The 14117-nt window shown below is 34.6% G+C and overlaps 1 protein-coding gene across 6 annotated transcripts in view; it reads right to left on the bottom strand.

Annotated features, from left to right (window-relative positions):
* The window catches only part of FRS2 (fibroblast growth factor receptor substrate 2), a 121437-nt gene that overhangs the window by 60622 nt on the left and 46698 nt on the right, over positions 1–14117 (bottom strand). For 5 of the 6 annotated variants that reach the window (XM_068560342.1, XM_068560339.1, XM_068560341.1 and 2 more), the window contains 2 exons: positions 10682–10777; positions 9744–9786 (listed from right to left, as the gene is read on the bottom strand). The gene's annotated coding sequence lies outside the window, so the exon portion shown is untranslated. Of the gene's footprint in view, positions 1–6605; positions 6627–9743; positions 9787–10681; positions 10778–14117 lie in introns of those variants that run through there. The other variant, XM_068560344.1, reaches the window with a different exon arrangement.

Here is a 14117-nt window from a genome sequence, read left to right as displayed (position 1 = left end):
GCAACTGCTGAAGCCTGTGCGCCTAGAGCCTGTGCTCCACAACAAGAGAAGCCACCGCAATGAGAAGCCCGCGCTCCGCAACGAAGAGTGGCCCCCGCTCGCCACAGCTAGAGAAAGCCCGCACGCAGCAGCAAGGGCCCAACACAGCCAAAAAAATAAATAAAGAAATAGAAAAATAAATAAATAAAATAAAAGAGAGAACCTGAATAGATGAATAATCATTAAAAAAATTAAACAGCCATAGTTTAAAATCTTTCCACTAAAAAAGTATCAAGCCCAGATTTTCTTATGGGTAAGTCCTACCAAATAGTCAAGGAACAACAAATAATTACAACCTTAAACAAATTCTTCTAGAGAACAGTAAAAAAGGGAAACACTTTCTAAATCATATCAAAATCCAAACAGGACAAAGGGTGCCAAGACCATTCAGTGGGAGAAGAAACAGTCTTTTCAACAAACGGTGCTGGGAAAACTGGATATCCACACACAAAAGAATAAACTTGGACCCTTACCTTACACCATACATAGAAATTAACTCAAAATGGATTAAAGACCTAAACATAAGACCTAAAAGTATAAAATTTTTTGAAGAAAACAGAAAAAAAGCTTCATGACATTGCATTTGGCAAGGATTTCCTGGACATAACATCAAAGCCACAGACAATAAAAGTAAAAACAGATAAACTGGACTACATCAAAATTAAAAGCTTCTGTGCATCAAAGGAAACAACAGAATGAAAAGGTAGCCTATGGAATGGGAGAAGATCCTTGCAAATCGTATCTCTGATAAGGCGTTAATATCCAGACTACATAAAGAACTCCTACAACTCAGCATAACAACAACAACAAAAACAAATAACCCAATTTAAAAATGGGCAAGGGACTTGATTAGACATTTCTCCAAAGAAAATGTATAAATGGCCAACAAGAACATGAAAAGATATTCGACATCACTAGTCCCTAGGGAAATGCAAATCACAACTACAATGAGCTATTACCTCTTACCCTTAGGATGGCTACTATCAAAAAAACAGGAAATTGGGGGGAAAAAAAACCCAGAAAGTGTTGGCAAGGATGTGGAGAAATGGGAACCCTTGTGCATTGCTGGTGTAAGGTAAATGGTACAGCTGCTGTGAAAAACAGGAAGATGGTTCCTCAAAAAATTAAAAATAAAATTACCATTTGATCCAGCAATACTGCTTCTGGGTATATATCCCGAAGAACTGAAAGCAGAGTCTCAAAGAGATATTTGCACGTCCAAGTTCGTAGCAGCATTATTCAGAATAGTCAAAAGGTGAAAGCAACGTAACTTTCCATTGACAGAAGAATGGATAACAAAATGTTTTATACATACAGTGGTATATTATTCAGCCTTAAAAAGGAAATTTTGACACATGCTACAACATGGATGAACTTGGATGAACTAAGTGAAATAAGCCAGGCACAAAAAAGATAATAAAAATACTGTATGGTTTCACTTATAAGAGGTAACTAGAGCAGCCAGATGCATAAAAACAAAAAGTAGACTGGTGTTTGTCAGGGTACGTGGGGAGGGGGAAATGTGGAAGAGTTTTTTATTGGGCACAGAGTTTCAGTTTTGAAAAAAGTTCTGCAGACTGGTTGAACAACAATGTGAATATACTTAACACTAACTACTTTAAAATGATTAAGAATGTAAATTTTATGCTAGGTGTATTTTACTACAATTAAAAAAAAATTATAATCATTAAAAAAGATTTTTAAAAAAATCCAACCAGGACAATATGAAAAAAGAAAATTACAGGCTAGACTCATGTACACTGATGTAAAAAACAATCCTACACAAAGCATAAGCAAATCAATCCAGTAATTTATAAAAAAGATAATCCAGCGTGACTAAATTGGGTTTATCCCAGGAATGCTTAGTTAGTCTAATTTGAAAATCAAGGTAACTGACCACATTAACAGGTTAAGGGGAAAAACATGTGATCATTTTGAGTTACAGAAAAGCCTATCAATACAGCTTAACATCTATTCATGATTTAAAACAATCAAAATACAACCCTTAACAAGGTAAGAATACAATGAAACCTCCTTAACTTGATAAAGGAGGGTTTTTTCTCTTAAAAAAAAAAAAACCTGCAAGTGTAATTTTATTTTAATTTTATTGAAATATAGTCGACTTACAACGTTAATTTCTGCTATACAGCAAAGTGACTCAGTTATATTCTTTTTTATATTTTCTTCCATTACGGTTTATCCCAGGATATTGAATATAGTTCCCTGTGCGATATATACAGTAGGACCTTGCTGTTTATCCATCCTATATATAATAGTTTGCATCTGCTAATCCCAAACTCCCACTCCTTCCCTCTCCCACCCCCTCTCCCTGCTGGCAACCACAAGTCTGTCCTCTGTATCTGAGTCTGTTTCTGTTTCGTAGATGAGTTCATCTATGTAATATTTTAGATTCCACATATAAGTGATATCCTGTATTATTTGTCTTTCTTTTTTTGACTTACTCCACTTAGTATGATAATCATTAGGTCCATCCATGCTGCTGCAAATGGCATTATTTCATTCTTCTGTATGGCTGAGTAGTATTCCATTGTATATATATATACCACTTCTTATCCATTCATCTGTTGATGGACATTTAGGTTGTTTCCATGTCTTGGCTACCGTAAACAGTGCTGCTAGGAACGTAGTGGTTCATGTATCTTTTCGAATTATAGCTTTGTCTGGGTATACGCCCAAGAGCGGGACTGCTGGATCATCTGGCAACTCTATTTTTCATTTTTTGAGGAACCTCCATACTGTTTTCTACAGTGGCTGTACCAATTTACATTCCCACCAACAGTGTAAGGGTTCCCTTTTCTCCACACCCTCTCCAGCAATTACTATTTGTAGACTTTTTAATGGTGGCCATGCTGACTGGTGTGAGGTGGTACCTCATTGTAGTTTTGATTTGCATTTTTCTAATAATTAGTGATGATGAACATCTTTTCATGTGCCTACTGGCCATGTGCATGTCTTCTTTGGAGAAATGTCTATTTAGGTCTTCTGCCCATTTTTCGATTGGGTTTTTTTTTTTGTTATTGAATCTACAAGTGTAATTTTAAATGGTAACATTTGAAAGCATTTCCTTTGAGATCAGGAACAAGACAGGAAACAAAACCATGAGTATCTGAAGATATCTAAGAAAGTACAGTAATAATTCAGAGGTAGACAAACAGACCAAAGATATAGAAGAAAGAGTACAGAAAGGAAACCACCCATATATGAAAACTTGATTTATGAAATAGAGAATTTTGCATATCAGGAAGGAAATGAAGAACTATTTCAATAAACAGTGCTGGAATAACCAATTATCCATACAGAAGAATCAATTCATAATCCATACGTCTCACAAAAATCAATTATTGAGATTAAAGAATTAAATGTAAAAAGTATAACCATAAAGCTTTTAGTTGACAGAGAAGAATATCTTTATGACCTCTGAATAGGAAAAGATTAAGATAAACTATAAAGAAAAAAACCCCATATATTTAACTATATTAAAGTTAAGGACTATTATGAGGTATATATGTAAACCAATTATATTCTATTGTGTTTGGGAGGAAAGGGTACAGCTTATAGAGAATGTCATCAAAAGTTATCAAGGTATACATGAAATATGTCAACTAACCAACTGAATTCAAAGATCAAATGTTTTAATCTTTTAATTTCCCTCCATATTTTATAAATAATTCAATTAAAGAGCAATCATGTCAAAGCCAGTAGACTATCTGAAAAAAATAATATAATGCTAATGTAACACAGAGCTGTCAATGTTCCAACTACTTCACATCTTAAATATATTGTATATTTATACTGTCACTTAAGATCAACACGTTATTGTAGGGACTTGGAAACAAGAATTAAAAAAAAACCACTCTCATGGTTCAGTAAGTGTCTGCTTCAACATTTGTGTCTGTATCTCATTGCAAATATTAGCAATGATGCCCATGGTAAAATCTAAATAGTGTTTCAGGTAAGTGGGACGTTACTTTGACCTTTCCCACTGCTCCTTGAATCATATTTTTTACCAAAATCCAGAACCTATCCTTGGATGCTTTAGGGAAGAAATACTTAATATATTAAGATAAGATTCTCCCTTGGAGAAATAGTAAGGACTTTTAAAAAAGAAGAAGAAATGGAGCAAATAGACAACATATTCTTAGGACTTCCAAATAATTCTGAAATTAAAAATGGAAAAGAAATAAACGCAGTTACAAGGAACACCTCATGCACTTGGGAAACTATTAACACTGTATATATGACTGAAAGGAATGAGTTGGAAAGAACATTTATCCCAAGAAAAAATTTTTTAACAATATGAAGGTATTTGTCCACCAAGGAAAATAAATCTATTCCCATTTCATCCACCATCAAAAACATCCTTCCCTTTACCCAAAACACACACATATATATACAAGATAAATGTTTTCAACCGAAACTGTAAGCCTCTGGCTCACATGAAAGCAAAACGATTTTAACCACACACAAGCTCCAGCACTCAGACTTGTAGTTTCTACATGCTGCCCACACAGCACTTTGTGAGCATGTGATTAGGAGGAATGATGCACAATCACACCACATTCCTTCCCTCAGCTCACACATCAAGAACTTGCCCTCTCAGCTGCATTCTTCTCCAAACAGCCATGGTCACCTTAGCAACCCTATGCTCCTAATATGGACAGCTGCTCCATTTAAAGTCAGCCCTTCTTGGCAGGGAATATGCTTGTTCTTCAAATTGGGGGAGAGAGGAGAGGTTTTCCTTTCAATACACATTGCAGGGGTTGATTTAACTTGATCAGCACTTTTGTTCTGCGGCAGCAATTTGTGTTGAGTTTCAACCTATTTTGAGGGTTTCTTTCTTTTATTTATTTTTTAATCTAAAAGCAAATGGCTAAAAAATAAAATCAAGGCAGCTCATATGGAATTCTAAGGAAGAATGGAACATGAAACAAAAATGTATCTGAAATAACTGTATTCTTTTATAAAATGATGAAGTTATCCACATTTTTGAAAGTTAAAATTTACTTAAATTGAACTGTAACATCTGAAGCCTTAATATACAATAAGAAATCAGTCAGGAGACCTGTCACAGCCTATTTCTGAACAACAAAAACATTGCTAAGCTTCGAAGTGCTATAACTCCGATCTATTTAATAGATTATGAGTTGATCTGTATCCCTTTATCCCACCATCTACATGTGAAATCTTTCCACAGGCTCAAAAGTAAATTAGGTATTGAAACCAAATGATTAGTATATCTGAGGACCCTCCAGACCTAGAATGACCTAGGATAGCACTGGATTACTCAAAACCAATCTTGATCTGTGCTTGTACCACTAAAGCTGGGTCTGAACCCAACTAAGTCTCTCAGGATAAAAGATACAGGTTTATAATACTGTTTGCCTGCATACTGCAAACAAATTATTTGGGGGGAAGGGATTACCGTATTCTGAAATAATGTGAGATCAAACTGCTCGTTCCATACCCACAAAAGAATTCTAATCCCCACTTGTTAAAATTAAACACCTAATTTTTAAGTATAGTTAACAGGCATGTTCAAAACTAAAAAAATTTAAATTTATGGTATTTGTTCTAAGTTGGAAAGTTTATGAAATAATTTTCTATATAACTGATGGACAAAATCCATGTTAATTTATTAAGTGCTGTTTCAGTGAATGTTAAGGTTAAGTGAATACCATCTACATTACTTATTGGTTTTATTTTTGTTTGTATATGTGTGTTTTTTAAACTTCTTAGGCTATGAGGTTCTTTTTGGTTAGAAACATTTCTTCCATGTTAAAACTATCCTTGTAATTACATCTTCTATATAGAGTGAAATATCCATTGATAGGGTGGCAGCGTAGATTAGTAAAAAGAATCTAAAGCTAATTCCGCTACTGGTTTCCTCATTTGTAAAATGATAATACTATCTGTCCTACTTATGGCATGTGTTAACATAACAAAGTAAAAATCATGAAATTATTATGCCACAGGAAATACTCAAAAATTTAAGAAATCAGAGAAAGGGACTATGTTACCTGAATTGTTATTTTTAAAAAGAGTGGGGAGTATTCAACAATGCATGGGATACCAAATCAGTATCAAGAGGGTCCAGTCTTCCCGCCAAAGATTTTACAAATACTTAAGTGTTGACATGTAAATAACTACTTCTTTCAAAAAGCCTCAACACTGGCTTTCAGCAAATGTGTGTTCCCTTACCCTTTCCATTCCACTTCTACTGAATCAGTTCCACATTTCCGCCTGGCCTCCAGAACTAAGTGCCCCTAAGATCCTCCTTCCACAAAAAGAAACTGCTCCCAGAAGGTACCTTGTTAGCTTTTTCGACCTGATAGAAGCCCCTCCCTGATCTGATCAGTGCTGTCATTATCCTCCTTAATGTACTGTCAGGGCCCACTTTATCCTCTCCTAGGAGTTTTCCCCTCTCCCCTCTTCTCGACTACAAGGCATATCATCACCACAGACTTGGAGATTCTAAAGTTCCCACTTTCTGACAATTTCTAGTTAGGGGATCCAAGAGAAGTTACTTCTGCTGATACTGTGCTTACCATAGATGAAACTGTCTTTCTGCATCCCAAATTTTAGAATCTTGCATTTGTACTGTTCTTACTCTGTGTTAGATTCAGTGATGGAAATTCACAGAACATGATTCTGCTTCAGTGAAGTAATAGAAAGAAATAAGATGAACGTTCATATATAATTTAATGGAGAAATTAACAAGCAATAGATAATGGGGAGGTTCTATAACATTACTGGTATTATCTTTCAACCATAAGGTTTTTTACCAGCAAACACTGAGATCTAAGCATTTTAATACACTGTTTCTAGACAAAAAAATATACGTTTTTGTTAGGCCCTACAGTTCTTTTCTTTGACTGTTCTAACAGACTCCTAGATAGACAGCCTTCTAAACAGATATTTATATTTCCTCTAATCTTCCACAGGATCTAATTTGCATTCTTCAACTTCAATTCTAATATAAAGAAATAAGCACGAATTGACCTTTTCTTAAATGCTCATTTTATGTGCCTTACACATTTAAGAAATTTTACATTTAATAGCTTCATTTTACAACAACCTGGAATACAATGTACCAGTTGGACAAAACAAATTAGAAGAACACTCAGCAACATGGCCAGATCTTAGGAAAAAATAAGACAGAGGAGGGTGGAGGGGACTATAAGAATTAGATTAAGACCTAATGTATAATCAAAACACAGGCACATAAAATAATAAAACCTTTTATAAGATATAAACAAAATGATACACACCAAACACATTTAAAGGTCATTTGTATAGGGACTAGTTATAAAAGAAAATGGAAGAACAGTCCTTTAACGAACCAGTGATAAATGGGTATGACACAAACTGAGGAATATCATTAACTCAATACTTCTGTACTTGAGGTTAAAAACTGGTACTTCAATATTGGAGAAGATAATCATGTGACTGTTTAGATACCTGGCCTTTCTCCCCTCTATGGAATTCTTACTGCTTTATTTAAATCCATGGTTGTCTGTGGGTCCTTATGATCACCCTGACACTTCAGGCCATGTTCCCATTTGATTACAGTAGTATTTTGTAAGGATTACTTTTTCTTCAACTCTCAGCTTGATACTTTTCTTTTTAAATGGCACTCCAAAACAAGGTACAATAGCTAGTATAAAAAGATGCAAATTTTTGTGCATTTTAAATTCTGCATGCATCTAAATTACATTGTGTCCCATAAGCAGCAACATGTTTTGAGATACTATTTTGGACTAGTTAACATGAAATTCTCTGCATTTCTTTACTCCTTTGTCTTTGAACTGTCAATAGTGGATACCAGAAGTTAAACCTGTATTACACAACTATGGTAGGGTTAAGGGGGAATTCCCCCAGCTTAGCAACAGTGGAGAGCTAGAGCTGTTACCACCCCTCAGTCCAAAGGGTAAAGGGAAGTGTGGCTATTAGGACCTAGGAGAGTAGTGGCAGGAGAGGGCCTCCTGACAGAGGCAAAAACAACAACAAACTGGTACTTCAAACAAAGCCATCCTCTTTCATAATAAACAAAGTTGCCCAAAATTTTAAACAGTAATTTTTTAAATTGTGATAAAATACACATAACATAAAATTTACCATTTCAACCATTTTTAAGTGTAGGGGTAACAATAATTTAAGTTGTCATTGTCCCTTTAATACCTTTAACTGTGTAGCAGGGTAATACTATATAAAGGTGAATAATCTTTTTTAGATTATTTTCTACTCTAAAAAAATTATGAAAGCACCTGGTATGTACAAAAATATATATTTATTGAACAGGTACAGGGGAACCCTAAGGGTACAGACAATATAATTGATCATCATTGTATCATACATTGTACTGATGTCCGAGATTTACACTTTATTTGCCAAAAGAACAGTGACAAAGATGTAACCGATCAAGTTCACTAAGATTAAATTTTTTGAAGTTTTTGTTTTTACTTTAAGCATTATGGTCCAGGAAAAGAAGGATCTGGATTTCTCCTGAAGTAATGCCTTTGGGTAGTGCCCTGGAAGATCAGATAATGCTATACACGGGTTCTAGGATCCCCCTCCCTTAACCCCCTGTTAAGTAGAAGAAAAAAACAGGGCAAAAGAGTTTCACAAGAAACTTGTAAATGAAAACTTGGTAATTTGCTCTCCCTTCCTCCTTATCAGCTAGTGGGTCCCCTTTATTTTAACGCTCTATTTTCAGTTATCAGGATAAAAACTGACTTGATTAACTAAATCTGTGGCAGTTTCAAAAGCAGGTGGAAAAAATTGTGTTTGAGGGTGAATGTTACCCTCAGGACACAGGATACTGAAAAAGGAGAAAAAATGAGAAAGCTATTGATCTGAATAATTCACTTTATAAGCATTTCCAGTTGACAGATTGAATTACTCTGCAAGGACCACTACTACCTATGCCAAAGGTTCCTGAGAAAACTTAACCAAAGTAAGTTCTTAATGCTGCCAAGCAATTGATTTTAAGTATCTGGCATAGGGTAGGCACACTGATAAGGAAATTTTACTATCTACTCACTTGAACATTTCATCCTTCAGAAGTCTAAAAAGAATAATAATGTACGTCAGTGATGATTTAAAATCCACTGTCAAGGTGATCATTCAGGATTTTTTTCTTTAATACTACCTGTTACTCAATCTTTTATTATCTAGCTGGTAGGAAGCATTCTACTTTTTAAACTAAATATAGGAGTTACACAATTTCCATAGGTGGAAGCATTGCTAAATAATCTCCTTTAACTTAAAGCCTCTAAGAGAGCTTCTATCAACCCATTACTCCCTAATGTCACTTAGATAGTACTATCCATTGAAGTAAAAGGTAAATGGGCCCCAATGAAAGAAAAGAACTTTTTTCTCAAAATGGACAAACCCACTCCTAAGGATGCTAGGAATAAGCAGTGACTATGAAAAGCAGTATTTGAGTTTCAAGGTGACTACTTTAATCACACCCTTTTAATCCTAACTTCAAATAAGATGACTTGTGTCTTGCTAGCAAATTCTGAGGTAGTAAAGGAATAGCTAACAAATTTGTGAGAATCTTGTAATAATCCAGAAAAGATATGAAATAAGTGTGGGAAAAGGATAAAAAGAAAAAAAAAGCCAGAGCAATTAAGTCTATAGTCAACCATATTTGTTTTATTACTATATTAACAATGTCTTACCTTGTGGAATTCTCTTCTGAGAAAAATAGATACAATTTTGTCCCTAAAAAAATTTCAGGTAGAAAAGTTGAAATGTTAGTTTCAAACAGAAAGTCTTTTGAAAATGAAAAGTTACAAAATGCTAGCATAGTACATGTAGATTATTATGACATTTGGTATTAACAAAGCTTAAGAAATATTAAGTCTCAAATAATAAAAGTATGTTATTATCTTCATTAAAATATTTATTATAAAATTTTTTATTTTATTATAAAAATACTCTACTATCAAATCATTTTTGCTAAGTACATAATAATGAGTGGCACATTTTCATATTCTAAGACATTAGTACTTAATTGGGTTTTACTCTTGCCAAGATTTGATATTCTGAAGGGTACCTTTTTTTTTTAGCTATTCTACATGTCATAAAAGTCATCCCTTTAACGTGTAAAATTCAGTTACACAACCATCACCACCACCTAATTCTAGAACATTTTCATCACTCCAATAAGAAACACTGTTCTGAAGGGTATTTTTATTCCCAGGAAGAGACATCTTAACAAATTTAATTTTAAAAGACATACAAGAAGCATACTCTTTACAACACTCTAATCATAATTTGTTTTTTTTTTAAATGTGTAGAACAAAGACCAGAAGGGAAAACAAATATCCAAAAATTATAAGAGTGGCTGTATTTGGAGAGCATTATTATAGTGACTCTTTTTCATATATTTCCTCAAGACTAAAATTTTATAATATTAACTTTACAGTTCTTAAAAAAGTAAAGCAAAGACATACATTTTCTAGAGATATATGCTAGAATTTGTTCCACAACTCAAAGGAAAAACAGAAATACAAGTTGACACTTTTTTAAAAGTCCACTATATTTTTTATTAAATGTTTTTCAAAGTAGATAAAGTAAGTATAAAGTTAAAAAAAAAAAATTTAGCCACACTTACTAATCTGGTTGAAAAGCCACAGCTGCATCTTACTTTATGACAAATTGACTGTTTCATTACTTTGGCATCTGGGCATCTACTTCTTAATGGTCATTTCTGAAATAAAGATGTAATTAAGAACATATTATAACAAAAATATAAAATCTTTAAGGACAATTATCTAAATATTAGTGACTAGAGGGAACTATCAAAACAGTTCTTAAGCAATCTTCTAATAAAAAACATTAACTGGGCTGAGAATGAGGTGGGAGGGACCAGAATTATACAGTTATGCTACACATACTCAGTATAAAAATCTACAACCGCTTCAGTCCTCAATCCCTTTCACCATCAGACTCCTGCAATTCCTAAGGATGCCACTTACAGACCGGAAAAAGAGGAAAGGAAGACGTAGAAAAGGAACCCTAAAATTGCACATTTGGCTTTTTGTTTTTTCGGCTGCACCGTGCAGCTTTCGGGATCTTAGTCCCCCAACCAGGGATGGAACCCAGGCCCAGGCAGTGAAAGCGCCGAGTCCTAACCACTGGACTGACAGGGAATTCCCTAAAATTGCACATTTGAAAACAGTAAGTTAATTGCTTATTTATTATGCTTTTCTGTTTCTCCCTCACATCTACAGAAATCTAAGCTCCAAAGGAGATTTTTTTTCTGTCTTATTTGCTGGTATCTCTCGAGCACCTAAGACAACGACTGCCATGCCATAAGTGCTCAGTAAATATTCATCGAAAGAATGAATAACTTTATGAATGATTTAATGTTAACTGATGAAATATTTAACCTGACAGTATGTCAAAACAGCAGTCTCAAAATGCCATTTCTTCCACACATACACCATTAATGTTAATGCCAACTACATCATCAGTATTGTTTCTTTTCGCCAACAAACAAAGCCCATAATTAAAAGACAATCAAGACATGGTCCCCGAACTTCAAGGAACAGAATAAAGGCATCTATCACTTTGTAATTTTATTAGTGCAACCTCTGGGAAAGACTCCTAGAAGGGGAACTGCTGGACGTGTGATCTTCCTAAATATTGCCAAATAGTGTGGGTGAGGGCCTTTTTCTTTTGCAAACATGTATGTTCTTTGAGGTGACAGCTAGGAATATAAGAAAAAATCTTTTATAAGGAGTGAAAAGTTGACTGATCTCAAGAATAACCCTCAAGGAACCCAGTAGTACCCCCTACTTCCCATCCTGTAACTGAATTAATATCCCACAAAATGCTGCTCTTTTAGTAAAAAAAAAATTGGGGGGAATACAAATATTATTACAGAACTGCTTTTCTTCAACAAGCGGTTGAAGAATAAACCAAAATCATTTTTAAATGGTTGTCTACAGAGAAAAGAGAAAGCAAGTTGGAAAGGACAGGCATGGAAGTTAGACTCCTCAGAATATATCTTGTTGCATAGTTTGTACTTGAAGACATGTTTTAAAGTCAAATGAACATCAAACGATAATGACATTTTGAACATCATCAAAATGATAACGACTACCATTGACTGAAACATTAAATGTATTTTTTAAAAAATCCATCGTCTTTGGTAGTCACTAGAGCAAGAACTAATTATCCTGAAAATTGATAATGGAAAAGAATCAAGTATGTATCCTGCCTTTGTTATATGAAAGGCACCCCAGAGTAACCAGGCAGTCAGTAAGTGAAAGCCCTCCTTTATAGGATTCCAAAAAATAAACGTAGAAGGAATGACAGAATTAGAGAATACCCATTTTGTAACAGTTAATGAAATAATAAATCTAAAAATTGATGAATGGTTGCTAAAACCATTAGATAAAAGGTTGATGGGAAACTTTATAATGGATAAATCAGGCTATAAAACCGGAACCCAGTGATTAACCTTAACATCATTAAAAAGGGATCAACCAGACTTTATGTGCAGAAGTATTCATCACTATTCATTAGGTATTTATCCTGGGAGCTCCAACTTCAAAAGATATCCATAATATGACCACTTTTACCACCTCCACTCTTATGATGGTCCAAGCCACCTTATTTCTCATCTGCATTACTGTAATAGTTCTCCATCTCATCTCCTAGCTTCTTCCCTTGCTCACCTCAACAAATCAGTCAGATTAGTCCTTTTCAAAAGAAAATCAGATCATGTCATTCTTCTGCTCAAACCCTCTAATTGAGACCATCTCACCACTTTCAAAGCCCAAATCCTTACAAAGACCATAAGGACCACGATCTGATTTTCCCTTCCCCAACTCTCTAACCTTATCTCCTACCACTCTCCCTCTTGTTCACTCCATTTTAGGCACATTGGCCTCTTTCCTTAAACACATCAAGCATGTTCTCACTTCAGTGCCTCAGGACTTGTGCTAATTCCTCCTTCGCTTCCTTTAGGACTTGGTTTTTAAAAGTTATCTAATTAAAGAGATACACCCTGGTACCCCAGGCAAGCCCAAAATATCTGCCTCGGATTTCCTCATCTGGCAGAGAATATGTAAGGAGAAGTCAGTCATAAATTTTGGAGATGATAATCATTTGAAACACAAATGTAATCAATTTTTGTATCTTTGTATCTAAACATCTATGAAGTTATACTATCCCTTTGAAAAGATTCTTATGGTCCAAACTTCAAAGAATTAATGAAGATATAGCTACCATAGTGTGCGTGGCTTTTTTTTTTTTCAGTTTTTGTTTTGTTTTTAAATCATCTGTATCATAACCCTAGAAAGAAGTGGTGAAAGATTTGAATTATATGAGTCCCATTAAAAAACAACTAGCAAAATAAATGGCATTCCCTTTCCTCCCACTCCTTTAGGGATTTGTTTGAGATTACATTATAAAATTCCAAGTAATCTCAGGAAAAGTTTAACTACTTTCACATTTATCTGTTACCTTTAGGCACCATGACCACCAGAAAGAATCAAAAGAACTCACTAACTCTAACATGACTAGACTAGCTATGACATGGTAGGGATGTTTGAACTTAATTATTTTTCTTTAAATAAACAAACTCCTCCTGGGCTAAGGCCTAGGCTGCCTTTTAAACATCTTGCGTGTGGCGGCCAAGCTTCAGGGTCTTAAGAGAAATAGCCAGGGGACAGAGAAAACAGCAAGTATGACTCAGTGATCATATTTAATAGTCTCTGAAGACCAAAACAAAGATACCAGTTCTGGCAAGAGTTCTCTAGAATTGCCCCAAAACTGACTTATCCACATACCTTTCATCTGAACAATCTATTTTCACTTAGTTTAAGGCTCACAAAGCATTTGTTATGTGCCTATCAGACCTTACGTACAAAAATAAACCAAAAGTATTATGAAAACAATCAGCTGGGGTTCTAAGAGTTGGATGATGAATCTAATGTTAAAATCTGCTTTTCTGGGGAGGGACGTGAAGAGAACTCTTGAATATTGTTGTGCAGAAATGCCCCCACTCATCTGGAAATCAGACTTTCAGCAAGTTCAAC

Source organism: Eschrichtius robustus, chromosome 13 (genome assembly GCF_028021215.1).
Source record: "Eschrichtius robustus isolate mEscRob2 chromosome 13, mEscRob2.pri, whole genome shotgun sequence".
In the NCBI taxonomy this organism is placed as follows: domain Eukaryota; kingdom Metazoa; phylum Chordata; class Mammalia; order Artiodactyla; family Eschrichtiidae; genus Eschrichtius; species Eschrichtius robustus.
This window is presented reverse-complemented; position numbering and strand designations above follow the sequence as displayed.